At 43.5% G+C, this 13,943-nt stretch overlaps 1 protein-coding gene and 1 long non-coding RNA gene across 2 annotated transcripts in view; both read left to right on the top strand.

The window, feature by feature from the left end:
- LOC130154650 (golgin subfamily A member 2-like) overlaps positions 1-13,943 on the top strand; it is a 72,183-nt gene that overhangs the window by 29,711 nt on the left and 28,529 nt on the right. The window lies entirely within an intron of this gene.
- Positions 2,210-3,560, top strand: LOC130154660 (uncharacterized). Its single transcript, XR_008823814.1, has 3 exons — positions 2,210-2,242; positions 2,854-2,897; positions 3,037-3,560. It is a non-coding gene; the product is annotated as an uncharacterized LOC130154660 (long non-coding RNA).

A 13,943-nucleotide genomic window follows, 5' to 3' on the forward strand; every position in this document is an offset into this window, starting at 1 on the left:
GTTTCACACTGGAGGGTGAGGTGAAGATGGGTGGTCCAGTGCTGTTGCTGAGCTGGCATTTGGTCTTGCGGTGAAGGCCTACCTGGGTCTGCACTTTTAGTCCTGTTCTGAAAAAGGAGAATTCTGTTCCTTCTTGTTTTCCCAGTTTTCTCCCCGCTCTCGTTTTCTTAGCACGGAGAGATACATTTTGATCTGATTGGCTGTTATGTGGACTGTTGTGTCTGGGGTTTCAGAAATAATTTGAAAACTGATCGTGAATTGCAATATGGCATGAAAGGTTTCTTTTTCCAGTTGCCGTCTTGTACAAATCCTGTGTCAGGAAAATGCTGTTCAGAAGCTCACTTGACGCTAATAGGGCAGAAAAGCTGATTGTTGGCACGAGCTTCTGCTGCCATTGGTGTCTTTAATGCGAGGCAGACCCTTCCCATCTCAGCCACTTCAGCTTTCTTGGCTGTGAAACACAGAAAGCCCAGCAAAATGGGACTCCGTGTGCGAAAGCAAATGGATCAAGCATGGCGTGCCAAGCTGAGCAGAATTACTTTTTTTTGCTATGTTATTAGAACCTCGCGATGCATAATTTCCCGAGAAGTGTCTTGTTCCTAATTCTCTCTGATTCCAAAAAATCCAGCTGTTCAAATAGTTTATTGAGTTGTTGTTTTTTTTTTTAAATTTATTTCAAAACTGTTGGTGGAGGAAGAAGGAAGGTCTTGTGGTTAAGGCACATTACTGTTTTTTGCATCTTGAAGCATTAAGCAAACAGAATGTCTGGACCAGAAGAAATGAAGGAAACATTTTTGACATGTACTGGTGAAGGCATTCCTCTTGTCCATCTGATGTTTCATATTGAGGAGTGTTTGAACCAATAAGGGTGAGGTGACCTGTAGCTGGAAGAAGTAAGGGAATTCCTGACCTTCCTAGGAGCACCTAACATACGTTTTCCCTTGAGAGCACAAGTATCTGTCCTGCGAAAAAGAAACGGAGAAAATTCTGTTTGTTTCCCTCTGCAGTCTTCCACTTTATTGCTTTCCTAAGATGTCTTCACCATTACCGTATTCTTGCTGCTTGATTCACGAGAAAAGTGCTGAGCAGGTAGACGGGGAATGCCAAGAGAGAGATTTCTGGTTCCCTGTGAAGTGCCAAGAAGGAAGTGACTGAAGTAGGAGGGAACCCTTGCAGGTGGCATTGCAAAGAGCTGTGATACATTGGGGGGTTGAATGTTGAAAACGATTATCTCGTTTGTTTTGTAGTGGTGTTAAATTATGGCTTAGCAGAGCTGGATGATGAAATAAATTGCCATGAAACGCTAGATCACTGCTCTGGGTCTTCATGGCTCTCTGATGCTGTACAAGATAAATGAAGTTGTCGGGTTCACTGTGGGTAGCGGTGTCGTCAGATGCTGTTCGTCCTCCCACGAAGGCTGGATGAGAACTTGCATTGCTGTCCAGAAACAGGTTTTTGGCCCTTTTCCGTTTAGTTTCTTCTAGTCATGGGATTCATAGTTCCATGAGGGCCACTGGCACCTGCTCCCAGCCACGCTGAGTTTGGCCTGTTGGTAAATGTCCTCCTTCTAAACTTGTGGTTCATAGCGTGCCGCACATTTCACCAAGATTTACAGGGAGCGTTTGAGTTTGACTCAAAAACCTACCAGTTTTCAGGTAGTCACTGACCTGTTCTTTTCTGTCGTAATCTGCATCCAGCGACCTCTGTTTTCCCCAGATACGTCCTGAAGGTAGCGCTTTTCAGAGCAGAGTGGCCACCATCTGGCTTTGCCCTCGCTCGCTTCTTGGTGTGTCCTTTGCCATTAATCTAGAGTGTGAACTTGAAGAGTTGGGTGACGTTACTGCCCCATGTTAAAGCAGGGAGTTTGATGATGGGACGCTGGTTCTTCAGACTGGCTCTGAGAGGGCACAGGTCTGGGACAGTGTTTGTTTGTGGGTTGACGCAGTCACCTGTTTGCTCTGGGGAGAACACAGGTTCCCTTCCACATGTTTTTACATGATTGATTGTTTACATCTAGTTTTCACAGGCAGATCACAAGGTGACGTCTTGACGTGCGTTTGTTCATTTTGCATGAAGGCTGTAATTCCTGCGATGTGTTTTGTGACAGGCATACTTTGACAGTGATGTTGCCACTCGTAGCGCTGAACAGCTTGCTCCCAATGTCCCTGTGCTATCGAACAGCGACAGTCTACCTAATTGTCGTTCTGCTCTGTCTGCTCCTGGGAGCGTGCAGCTGACACAGGTTTGTGAATTATCATGACTATTGTTATTGAATCATTGAATATTGGTTTGTGATAGCATGGTTTTTTTGAGAAAGATGATCTTCATAAATATGAGACGACTAGTTCAGATTTTCTCCAGTTAAAAACACTACATTCTCCACTCTGCATCTAGTCATGTTCTGTGAGAGCAGAGAGAGCACTAGCATGCACGTGCCCCTGCATTTTCCAGAGCTGTTTTCTTTCCCTTTCTCTCCTGTTAGCAGGGAGTACCCTTAATAAGACAGGTCTCCAGTTAGATCAATCTGTGTTTCCTTTCGGTACTTAAAGATTCAGTTCAGTTTTTTTCCAGCAAAGCGAAGTGTTGATTATGCTGGTAAATAGTAACAGCACACATAAAGCCTGTACCGTTTAGTGTTTCTCCATTCCAGGAAACCTGGGCTCACAGCGCTCAGAAATTATGTGTAAGCCAGGACTGAGGTGGTGGTTTTAAGCTCATGTTTCTCTGGGAAACAGTAATTACTGCTACTGTGGAATCTGAGCCCAGATGTAATCAAGTCTTAGTGACAACATTCACCAATGTGACTCCCATCTTCTTTTACAGGCTTGTAAGTTTTTGTGTTTCAATCCACAGATTCATGAAGCTGAGGATCATAAAAATGCTTTGGATGAGAACAGGTGAGTGTCTGTGTGTGTTTATCAAACAGCTTTGCAACAGGATCCCAACAAATCAAGGCTTTATACCTCCCCAGTGCTGTTCTGATTGGGGCAGTTCTCTGGGAGAAATTGTCATCAGAAGGTCTTCTTTTGTTCCCAGGTCTTTATCATCAACAGAAAGTCTCCGCCAGTTGTCTGAACAACTCAATGGCCTGGTTTCTCAGGTACGGCCTCGTTTTGATCCAATTGTCCTATTAATTCTCTTGATATTTGATGTGGAGCTTTAAGCAGTCAGCTCAAGAAAACACTCTTCAATCTCAGAGGTGTCTGCAGTCATCCTACTAAACAGTATGATATTTAAGCATTGAGAAGCAAAAAAATCCTGGTTTAGAACGCAAACTTTCAGCAGTAGGAAGAAAAGCTGAGTGGGATGAATGGACAGCATGTATTCATGGAAAGATGTATTCTTGATTTAGTGGAAAAGAATCGGAAATCAACCTGCATCATTCACATTAGCTTGTGGCAGAGGGAGTCTGCATCTGTCCTTACCCAGAAAAGTATGTTTTCTGTGTGTGGTAATTTGGAGTGAAAGGTGCTATAAGGAGTGTTATTAGGGTAGTCACTTCTTACGTAGTAGTGACTTGTTGCCTTGGGGAATAAAACTGGCTGACTTGACTGCTTTGCTTGTAGTCTACATCATATGTGAATGGGGAAAGTGCTGTTTCTTCCACAAATATTAAGGAAATGGAAGTAGGTTGTTCTCAATCTTTGCCCCGCACCACCCCAGCCCCCGCCTTTCTTATTTGCTACTGTTGGTAACTGACTGGGACTCTGCTTTCAGCAGTGTTAGCGAGACCTAATTGAATGCACAGTTCTCGTTCATTGCTGTCTAGTGTTGTCTTGTGCTATCATCGGGTAGTTGTGATCAACAGTGGGAGGCAGGTATCGGAGGTGTTTCCAGTTTGGGGACTGGGGATAATCTGGCTTCTGTTCAACTGCCGTTCTTATTTCTGAGTCACTTTTACGTCAAAATGAAGCCTTGGCAGAATGGATAAAATATGTTGATGTCTCAGCTGCTTTTGTTGAAACGGTAGATTTTTGTTTTGTTTGGAGAATCTGATTATCACAGTTTGATAGGATTTATTTTTCTGTCCTTTTTAAGTACTGCTTTTTTCCTCCCCTCCTCCTCTTCGGCTCCTTCCTTTTTCTCCTGTCTGCATGTGCCCATCAGACACGTTACCAGGAGCTGGCAGTAGCCCTGGGTTCCAGCAATCTTAACGAACAAGCAGTTTGTTACACAGATAGAGGAACTGGTAAGAAACAATCCAACCAACCAGTCTGACATGGTGCTTGCTGCTCCTCCAAGCTCTTTGGGTGTCTGCAAAGTTATGGGTTCTCTCCTAGTGCCACAAGGAAGGCTGCTTACACAGCACTCTGTAGGGAACAAAATGAGCTGCACGGAAAACCTGTTAAGGGGCTCAAAGTCTAAGGCCGCTGGTGAATGTATTGGCTCAACTGAGGAACAAGAAACAGAGTTTTGTCATTTCCATTTAAGTGTGCTCTGTTGATCTCATCAGGCTTTCCCTGGATGATAAGCATCCTGATAAAACAGCTATTTCTGCGCCTGGTCCGAATCCTTGAAACACAGAATTCTGGTGCTGGCAGCAGTGTGAAAACCTGTTTCTGCAGGTGGTGCTGCTGGTCTAACGATATCGGCAGAGTGGGAGCAGTAGGTCTCTGAGAGGGTCTGGGGCTGGTTTCTGATCATATCCTCAGCTTCCCTTGGCACGATGAGTGAACTGTGGCCTGCATGGATTCCCGCTGCTGCTTTTGAGCCTTCAGCTTTAACGCTGCAAGAAATGCAGCCAAGTGGACTTGTTTCAGTCTGACAAGAGCCTTTCTTGTGTGAAATGCTTTTCCCCATTGTGTTCCTCTGTAAAAGTACACTTTTTGCAAAGTTCAGCATTTCCCGGTGTACCCCGTGACCCCCCCTTGTTGTTTGGTTTTGGGGTTTGGGTTATTTTTGTTCCATTCTGTTTCTTTTTGTGTCTTAGCTGGGCTGCAGAGGAACTTGGCATAGTGCATTCCCCACCCAAGATTCTCCTTGTGTGCCTGCTTTTATGCTTGCCTGCAACTGTGTAGGGCCTTTGCTGCATTTGTGGTCTTGCCTTTGCTTTTGCTGGTTATGTTGTGCATGGGCATTGCTAGAATGAAAACCTCTCGCTCATCGCTCTTCCATCTGTAGTCATCTTTCAAAATGCATTGAAGTAGTAGTAGTAGTAGTAGTAGTAAAGAAAGAGAGCTTGGACAATGCTTGTTTTTTGGGAAGGCAAAAAAGTCCTCCTGCTTATGTAGTTAGTTACGAGGCATCTGTGAAGAAGCTGTCAGGGAGCCAAGAAGCAAATAGCAAACACAGCAGCACAGTTGTGTGGCAGCCTGGGTAGGCAGCTGCCACCTTTGTCTCCTTCACCTCATATCTAAAGGTGCATTACCTACGGACAACAAATCTCCAAATACTTCACCGCTAAGATGGAAATGGGCTAGGACAGAATTACCCCTTTTCTTTGTATCTGGCTTCAGCGCTCTCATACCACCTCCTGCAGAAGTCTGCCAACACAAGTGCGGCTCTGCATGACTTAAGGCCAGTTCTTCAGCGGAATAAAGGTCTGAGGTCTCAGTTAAAGGAAAAGACTATGTTTTTGTCTGGGTTTTTTGGTTGTGGGTTTTTTTTTATTGGTGGTGTTTTTAAAAAAAACCCAGCATTTCTTGCAGTCATCCCAATACACCAGGATTACTGTGATCAGTTGCACAGATGTGGGGATGCGAGTTTAACTGAAGGTGGTAGATGCTCAGATGTAGACATGGCGGGGTTTCAGCAGCGGTGTTGGAGAACAACTGTGGTAATCTACTGAGCGATGAAAAAGATGCCTGGCATATAAAGTACGTTAGTGAGGGCAGCTCCAGATCTCTTATTTTTAATAGCTAAGATGAACTTCCTAGTCCTCTACAGAAAGGACTGGAAATTCTGTTTGCATGAATTGGGCATGTATCCTACTTTGTTGAAGTGAAAATGTGTTTCAGATGTATGAGAATCTTTTCTCTTGATACTGGTGCATCAATTTTCTTCCACAGAAACAGCAGAACCAGGAGGCAGTGGATCAGCTGGAGAAGGTAAAGTGTGTCCTGTTTTTGGACAGGCAGAAAAATAGTATCTCTTTCTTGGCGCAGTAGAGAGTGTAGTGGGCTGTGGCACAGGCATGTGTGGTCTTGTCTTGTGTTAGATTCAGTTTCATTTGCAGCGTAGGCTTGAATATTTTGACTCATGCGTTAGGCCTGCCTGGCAGGTAGCGTTCTTATTTTGACAAAAGCGAACGTTTAAATACTCCTGTCTTAGAGGATTGTGGTGGAGGCAGGAGAATACAAGTCCTTGCCAGTAGCTTGCATCCAAACACTACCGTATTTATGCTAGCAGCGATTGTGCTGTGCTGTTACTGCCATTCTAGGATGGATGAATAATGAAGTCGTTCAAATAAGGCAAGGCTGAAGTATGTCTTCAAAAATACTGCTGTCGTTTCGATGCTGGAAGTACTACCAATGTATCACTGCTTTTTTAGTTTGACACAAAACAAGGGTTACCTATCTACATTTTTGTGCTAAATAGACATCATTTGTTTATACAGGAAAAGATGGAGCTGGAAGAGAAATTTTCTGAAGAGCAAGCCGCGCTGAGGGAACAGCTACAGGTGAGGCAGAGCCTCCATTACAGTCATACTGCCTGCCTTCTGCTGTTCTCTGGATTACTGACCATTCGTAGTCTTTACTCGGGAAGCCGCGAGTGCGTTCCTTCAGGAAAACTGGGAGTCAGCCAGACTGTACTTAACTGCACGAGCTCTTTACCTTTACTGGGTTAGCCTTTTGTGGCAACAGTGATGTTGCAATTACAAGCAAAGAAGTTTTGTGCTGAGCCGATTTTCCTTTCCCAAAGGTTCATATCCAGACTATTGGAATTCTAGTTTCCGAGAAGTCTGAGTTGCAGTCGGCACTTGCACCTACTCAGCGAGCTGCACGGGAGAAATCAGGTAATTGACTGTGAGCACTCCAGCTCAAGCTGTTGGTCAAAGTGTGAATTTCAAGTCGGAGGCATGACAGTTGCTGGCAGCCAGCTCACAGCAGTGGCCGACTCCTCGGTGGGCAATACTTGGCACCATCGCTGCCTCTGTCGCCAGAGCTGCCCCCAAGTGGGAGCGTGTTGATCCCATGGCAGTTGAGGTTCTTTTGTGCATCGCTAAAGCCTTGTCAGCCCTGTTCAGCCCCGGTGACTACCCCAGGCTGTTCCTTTCTGACTTTCTTCTGATCCTTTTAAAACGTAGTTCCCTTTTCTCCACCCTCACTCCCACACAGCTATTGTGTAAAGGTAGGTTTTACCAAGCCCTTCATTCTGCACCAAGTTTGAGCAACTTCTTCTGTTAGAAAGAAAGATCCCAACCAACATATTGCCTATTCTGCAGCGGCAGTTTCATCATCTCCCTCAAAGTGAGGATGGTAGTTACAGAGAGCTTTACTGCCCAGAGCTGCTAGTGAACCACCTGTAGAGCCAGGGGTGGAACTAGGTCTACTGACTTACAAAGCTCTGTGCTGCCTTAAGAGCTTGTTGACAAAGTAGAAAGTGCTGTTCAGCCAGTTCCAAAAAGCTCTTTGTGGTCCAGCCTCAACTCGCTCTGTTCTGACTTGTTCAGGAGAAGCCGAGAGCTTTGCTGCTCGTTTACATTCATCTCGCCAGAGGGAATTGGAGCTGGAACATACTTTGGCCTCCGTCTCTCTGCAGGAAAAACAGGCAGAGAAGGTAAGAGTCACCTCTGCTTATGCTTCGCCAGGAGTTCTGCCTTTGGCTATTTGCTTGTCCGTCCACTAATGCAAAGTCTGTAGTCCCTGCTCAGAGAAGAGGCAGAAAGTAACATTGTTAATTGTTAATTAACCTTGTAAAGCCCTGTATTCTCCATGGTCAAGGCAAATGTCATTCAGGTTTCTGTGACCACTAATCATATGGTCCAGATGCTGTCTTCAGATCTGACACCTCACTTCATTAGTCTTGCCAGCTCCACACAACAGGAGCGCCACCGAGACCTTGTCTCAGGAGGGTCTCCATCAAGCAGACACTTCAGTATTGATATTAATCCAGAAGTCTGCAGAAACGACCTCACGTCCAGTTAGTAGCATCGCTGAAGTCTGCAGCTGAATCAGTCATTTCTTTTTTCTCCAGCGTAATGAAGAGTTAATGAAGGAACGAGAAGACCTGAAACTGGAGCTGTACAAACAGAGGTAAGTCCATTTACTGCTTGTTACTGCAGAGTAACACTGCTCTTCGCGGTAGAGCCACAAAACATCACAAGGGGCATGCACCACAGGTGGTGACTTGGGAGGCTGGATATTCAACTTAAAAAAAGCGACTGGCTGTGATGTTTCTGTGATTCTTACTGTTACATATAGCTGGATTGTAAATATATGACATGTACTTGACCAGACCCATAGTACATACAGTGATGCTGCTTTAATTTTGGTTTGTTTCAGCAAAAGTAGTGAGAAAATAAAGCAGCAGAATGCAGAGCTGTCAGAGAAGATTCGCTGCCTGGTTTCCAAGATCTCAGCTATGGAGCTGGATATGGAGGATTTGCATAAGAAACTGGACATGGCTGAACTGATGATCCAACAGGTGACCATACTGCTTCCAGGCTGTGAGGGTAGATCACACTGACCGTTGTAAGACTTTGCTCCTGAGAGTGGGGGCAAGGCTTAACTCTTGTTCGGAAAGGAAGGCACAAAACCTCATCGAGGCATCCTCTTGGTCAAAGGCCTTCAGCGAGGCCTCTGAGGAACAGAAGGTCTGTTTGAAGGAGCTGGAGCAGTAGACTGAAAGCTGTTGTGACGCTGGTCTGCGAAAAGAATGTTGTACAATATGAGAGGGTGACTGAACATACAGGGCGTGACAATACAATGGCTTTTCCTGCTTTCTATCTGTTTGGCATTTTGGTTACGCAGCTGTCTCGTGGTCTCACTGAGAAGCCAGTTGAATAGGGGTGGTGTTTGTACCCACCCTTGCAGAAGGTGAATTGGACAATGGTAACTCGAAGGTCAGCTGGGGAAAGTTAAGAGAAGCAGCCAGTTAGGAAGGGAATTCAGGAAGCCAGCTGTTAGCAGTTCAGAGAGCAAGCTGGTATGAACCTGAGCCTGTGAGGGAAGAAACTGCTCTTTTGTTTATTTTTGGTTTTGTTTTTTTTTCTTCCTCCCCAGTCAGTGGCTTAAGTTACCCTTGAAATAAAGGCAGCTGCTCCTCTTCTGGGAAAAGTACTGTGTGCCAACTGACATGCTCCAGACATTGGCTTTAAATTCCTGACGTGTTTGACAACTTTTAAAATCACAAGCTTGTATACCATCTGATCTGGCTGTGTAATACAGACTCTGGAAATGCACAAAGTTTCTGAGCCAGATTTTTAAATTAAGAGAATAGGTTTTAATCAAACAAATAGTGAATATAAAATTGGTAGGGAGGAGCTGTCTAGTTCAGCCTGTTTTACAGGGCTAAAATCCAAGCTTTTTCATTTTAATCTCCTTCTCCCTCTCCTTTTTTTTCTTTTTCATTGAACATCACCGTGTGTTGGAGCACTTTAAGGTTGCAACATGGATCATGTGGCAGGATGCTATCAGGGGAAAGGCTATGCAGAAGTGGCATGTTAACATTTTGCCATAACTTTTTGTTTTTTCTTGGCAGTTCTCAAGTCAGGCAGGGAGTCTGGATGCAAAGCAGCAGTTGCAGGTGGCACTGGAGAAGGCAGGCCTGGAAACCCAGGTTGCTCAGGGGTTGTACGAAATGACATCCACATCTTCATGTCTGTAGAGAAACTTGTGTGGCAGAAGAATGCAGCCTGAGCTTTGCGTTGACACTGGTTTCTTCAGGCTTTATCCCTGAAGCAGTCACTGCCAAATTTATTTAGCCAATGTGATTTTCTTTGTGTTTTATTTTGTTTTGAACAGCTCTCGGAGTCAGTTCACCAGCTCCAGGCAGAAATAGATCAGTATGTAGGGGAACTGAAGGAGGAGCAGAGCATTTGGCAGCAGCAGGTGCAGCAGCTCTCTGAACAGGTAACACCAGGGGCAGCATCACAGCTGCTTTAGACAAACACAGGCAGGAGTGAATGCACCATGAACATTGTTTTAACTTTTATTGTGTGGCCTTGCAGGTCCATGCAATGGCAGACGAGAAGGAGGAGCATATGGCTTGAGGAGATGATGACGTGGACTCCCGAGTTCGACCAGAAGACCTTTTTATTAGTCCAGAACCCACGCTTATAATATCCTCGTTTGCTGTTCACGCGCCCCATACTAAAGTATCGTTGGTTCACACACGTCTTGGCTACATAGAATTGGTTAATTACTAAGCTGCAAATGCACTGAACCTCTTGCATTTTTTTTCTCTCTTCTTTCTTATCTCTGTGAGTTTCATGTTCTCAGCCAGCCGCCGAGATGTGGCATCGCGCATCCGCTCTGGCCTTGCTTCATATCGCGTCTTCCTTCCAGGCGTTCAGCCAACCTTATCTTACTTTCTCTCTTCTTTAGCCTTCAAGGCCCTTCACAGGCATCGTGGCCTCCAGCACTGGACATAAAGCTCTCTACATTTCCCCCGTCTTTATTTTGAACAGAAACAACATTAGAGGTTAAACTACTTTTGAATCATAGATCTTACACAGTTCAGCGTACAGGGAATAATGGTCAATATAAGTACAATTAGCAATAACAGTATTCCTCTGCGAGTTGTAAACTCCTGCAACCGTCTGGTGGTTCCCCAAGACTTGAAAAGATTCCGCAACCAATCTCCCAATAGTTCATGCTGTGAGCCCTGTGACATGTCCTTCAATTTTTGTAACTGAGTGTGAATCGATGCGGAATGGCCCGGAAGGTTCATACAACACATTCCTTAGTGCTGTGCACTATAGGCTACTGCAGAGGAACGAAGCTGGGTTAATTAGCATTGATAATATACAGCCGTGGGCTGGCTTCAGGGGCGGTGGGTTGGCTGGTGTAGACAAGGTGCAGCTGTGGCTGGTTCTGTGAAGCGGTTGGGCAGCCGAGGAAGAGAGGGCAGCCAAGGAAGAGAGGGGAGGAAGAAGCAGAGAGGGTGAGTGTGCCCTGGATGAGTCAAGACGAGACGAGAAGGCAGCAGAGGGACTGCCATGAAAAGTGTGGTGGTAAAAGACCTTGTTGCAGCTGGCTAGTTTGGAGAGTGCTGTGGCAGGCTACTCGCTGCTGTTCACTTAGCTTCTACAGGTGAGATCACATTCCTCCTTTCTTTCTGTCTCATCCTGGTTTCTTCTCATACTCCCTCAAAGTTATTTGGCTCTTTGCTGCAGGTTCTCAGCTGCACATTATCAATGTCAAAACAACCCACTGTCTCTGTTTTCTACAATTCACCCCTGTTTGTGGGTTTTGGTTTTGTTTCTTTGTTGTTTTTTATTTTGTAAAAGGTTGCTTTACCATGTTATGGAATTTTCATTCCTTTTTCTTTTGTTTTCTGTCTCATTACTTAATTACCAATTTTGGCCTTATTTTATGTGTACATTTGTACATTTCAATCAGGTTCACAAAATGTTAAAGTTGTTATCGGTGCATTTCATACAGAGGTCAACATACAGGTTTATGATTATTTACAAGAACATGCAGTAAGCTATGGAAATTGTATGAAAATATTTTTCAGAAACTTCTAATCAAATAAATGAGCATGAGAAATTGTGTTTAACTTGTAAATTCTACGTATAAGCTGTTAAGAAACATTTTCTATCCTAAAATGAATAGATAAAACCTACTTAAAAGCTCTTGAAATCTTGCCCTTGGGCGAGTGTTTCGCTGTGCCTCCATTCTAAAGCATGGAAGTGGAAATTGTGTAGAGCAAAGTTTTACTTTAAATAACTGCTCAACTGTTATTGCTGCTGTTCAAAGAACCTGAAAGCATACAATGAAGACTTGGAACTAAACAAACATCTGAGTGGACACCTCTAGATTGTTACTGGAATTAAATGCAGAAGTTAACTATAAAAGTTTCTCAAAATGTTCTGGATGCTTTGTGTTGGTTGTTTATAGATAGATATATAAAACTATACACAAACAGGGAAATAAAAAAAAGCTTAAAAACATAGGGAAAGATAATCGTATACAGTTATTTATAGCTTAGTCACCTTTTTTTTTTGAAAAAAATTGTAGATAAACTATTACCTGAACATGCAGTACATCCACAACTCTGAATTAATACCGGTTTTGTAGTGTGATATAGTCCTGTATGAACCATAAATCAACTACGTGTTAAATCACTCTTCTCCATCACTGTTGTCACTATCTTTGAGCTTCGTAACAATGCCTAGGTCGCTATCCTTTAGCTTAGGGAACTTAACCAGGTGAAAATGCAAGCATCTATTTCTAAGACAAATTTGCAGAATGCAGTTTAGCCACAAGTCACTTTATGGAGAGATACTATGTTGTATGGCGTATAATCTATGAGAAGTGAGAAAATGGTGTTCCTGAAAGAGAACACTTCTCTAGATCGTTACTTTGGAACGGGTTTTGCACCTGCTATACTGCAAGAATCCCCTAAGCAGTGATGTATCTTTGTGGACTTTGAGATATCTGTGTGATTAGGTTTAAGCTTAACACGCAAACTGATTTCAAGTACAACTCTAGGCACAAGCGTGGGAAAGAGCATGCTGTCGGGACACAATCTTTCTCGCTTACAAGGTATCAAATGGTACGTTACTCAAGTTAAAGTCTAACTTCTATGACAACTTCATTTTCACCAAAGGAGCTGCAGTTAAGTACACAAACTAATGCAGCTCAACTGAAGTTTCACCACTGCGACGGAGTACAGAATACTTTTCCCACCGACCTTAAAGGTTGCGGTGGTGGTGATGAAGGGGTGACAGATACTTGACTTTTAACCCAAAACAAATTTTCAGCTGTGTTAAATTCACCTGTACACAAAGAACATGTTATTCCTTCTGAGGCAACAGCTGAGGATTTGAACAGTCTGTTTTCACCTTGAGCTGTTCCCAATGTAGAGGTTATGAAAAAAAGAAATAATTCAAAAGGTATTCTGTCAGTGTGCTGATGCAGTTGTTTCTTAAATTCTGGTCACGCTGAAATAGAGTTATGTTCTAGCATTCATATATAGGTAGCACTCCATTACAACTTATGAACAAAATTCAGAAGTTCATCTTATCTCAAATTTCTTGGAATTCGATTAGGTTGCAGTCTTATTAAAGTCACTTTTTTTCTTCTTTTTTTTCTTTTTGTTCTTTTTTTCTTTTTTTTCTTTTTCTTTTTTTTCTTTTTTTTTTTTTGTTCTTTTTTTTTCTTTTTTTTTTTCTTTTCTCTTTTTGCAACCGGAGACACTTTACCATAACAGAGAAGCCCATATTTACATCTCTGAGCCCGGACACAAAACGCAGCTGCACATACCACCAGGCTCAGGGCAGAAATCATTCACGCAGTTACATAGCTATGTACCACTACATGCATGCGGACACCTATTTGTCACTAGATAAGCATGTTCATCTTTCCTCCTCTCCTTCACAATACCTAGCTGTTCTCTCATCTCGTTAGGTCAGCCATTCCCCATTTTCCTCTCCTGTATCTCTCTTCAGACGTTCTCTATCCTCCTCTTTTTTGCTTGTGAATTGTGGCAAGGCAAAGGTTGTGTGTAGCTGGGTGCCCATGACCTGATTTGTGTCACAATCAACTAAACGCTGAATACAGGACAAAAAGGCATGGGAGACAGAAGGCAAACATCAATATGGTGGTTAAGGTGATTATAATAACAAGCCAGGAAAAAAAAAAGAAATAGTATTGTAGTATTACTTTCTTTAGCAAGCTAGCAGCCTTATTTATGAAGCACGTGAAGAGCGTGCACTGTTCTTACAGAAGAGATTAGAGAAGCAAAAATGTGTTACGCTGCATTCCAGAACTCAACCTGAGAGTTACAGTCTGCTGTGAGTTCTGGGTTATAACCATTTGACACGTGTTGGGGTT

This window comes from Falco biarmicus, chromosome 9, assembly GCF_023638135.1.
Source record: "Falco biarmicus isolate bFalBia1 chromosome 9, bFalBia1.pri, whole genome shotgun sequence".
Lineage (NCBI taxonomy): Eukaryota > Metazoa > Chordata > Aves > Falconiformes > Falconidae > Falco > Falco biarmicus.